This window comes from Penaeus monodon, chromosome 23, assembly GCF_015228065.2.
Source record: "Penaeus monodon isolate SGIC_2016 chromosome 23, NSTDA_Pmon_1, whole genome shotgun sequence".
Lineage (NCBI taxonomy): Eukaryota > Metazoa > Arthropoda > Malacostraca > Decapoda > Penaeidae > Penaeus > Penaeus monodon.
This window is the reverse complement of record NC_051408.1, coordinates 41,326,964-41,328,673: the sequence shown is the minus strand read 5'-3', so window position 1 is coordinate 41,328,673 and position 1,710 is coordinate 41,326,964. Positions and strand designations below refer to the sequence as shown.

The 1,710-nt window shown below is 37.6% G+C and overlaps 1 pseudogene; it reads right to left on the bottom strand.

Annotated features, from left to right (window-relative positions):
- Window positions 1–1,710, bottom strand: part of LOC119588310 — an 8,017-nt pseudogene that overhangs the window by 1,253 nt on the left and 5,054 nt on the right.

Below are 1,710 nucleotides of genomic sequence, written 5' to 3'. Positions count from 1 at the left end.
TACTGGGTATCCTTTGAAACAATGTAGATCACCCCCCCCCAACTGGCATCAAAGGGGATATCCACTTCATGTTAGGCAGGAATGTCAATAACACATGTAGTGGTTATACATGAGATATATGTAAGAAAAAAAAAATTTAATGAGATCCTTACCAGAATTCCCATTAACCTGCTTCTGTGGGATGATGATCTGTGTTGAGAGGGCATCCTTTGTATTGTTGATAGGATGATCCATTAAGCAGATGGCTCGCACCACTTGTCCGACCTTTGAAATTATAGAGAGGTTTGAATCTTTGAATCAAAACAGATGGCTGTTACAATAACTTTTTCTTCTTGTATTGTAAAGTACTGACAAGGATATATGTAAAAATAGTCCTATGCAAGAGATTTCTTTAAGACTTCTTTCTACCAATGACATCAAATAAATGAATGGGGGGCAAGGGGATACATCTAAAAAAAATGATAAATAATAAATGCATTTCTAAAATTTTCATTCCCTCTTAACATTTTAAAATAAGGTGACAAGTCCAAACAAAAATACCCCTAAAGAACAGTCTACATGATCTCCTCCAGATCCTTCACATGCCATCTTCTATCAACGTCAAAGATTAGCAACAGTTTTGCAAGCTGGCATAAAATAAACTGTTCCATGTTCACCAATTCCGTTTATCACTTTCCCGCAGTCTCTGGGAAAAGGTTTCTTCCAGTTAAATCTTTTCATGGGAAACCATTTTCCCCTATTTTCTGCAATTCTCAATCCCCTTTGTTTCCCAAGAGCTATATGACAAATTTTCACGAGAGGAATTTTTGTCAGAGGAACTAGGATACATACAACTTGAAAACATGTACAAGCAAATAAATCTAAACAGTAGTAAGGTGATAGAATCAGGTTTTCTAGCTAGTTGCTAAAAGACTACCCAAATCACTCCCTTCCCAGCAGCTGATTAGAGAGCAACACCAAATTATATATCAACTTGAAACACTGCTAGATTGCAACATTCACAACTGAAGGTAAACCCCACAAACTAACAGACCAAGACAAAAATACTGCACTTTCACATCAGCACTTTTCAACTCACCTTCTTCACTTTATCGGGCACATATGAAGGGTCACAGTACACTTGCTTGCACTTGGCAGTTTCGTTTCCAGAGCGCACACAACTACTTTCCCATCCTCCATCACAATTTCGTCAATGGGCTTGTCAAGCATGTATGTGCCTCCATAGATAGCAGACAACTGTAGAATGAGAGCAGAGTGTATAAGAGGTATTAGCCATTGCAAATTACCAATATGATACATTTCATAAAGTTTTTATCCCAATCCATCACAGTACAAGTTGTTCATTTCCTTAACTAACCAAAAAGTAAAACCTATGTATAGGGCTTACTTACTTTGTTTACTTTGCTTATTTGTTTATTTTTTCCAATGTATAGGGGAAAATAAAACAAATAAATAAACAAAAGCACCACCATGACCAACTCACCTAGCGAAGCCCTGAGGCAGCTCACCCAGCCCATATAGAGGATAGAGGTAAGGAGACTTTCCATAGCGAGCGAGCGAGTCACTGTAAAGCTTAATTCTCTTCAGGCTTCCCCGGCGGGCCAATTGAGGTATTCGTCATCCCTGGAAACCAAAAAGAATGTATTAGGAATGGCAAATTTTCATCAACCAAAAGGTTTGTATATTTACACAAAAATTTACAAACATTTT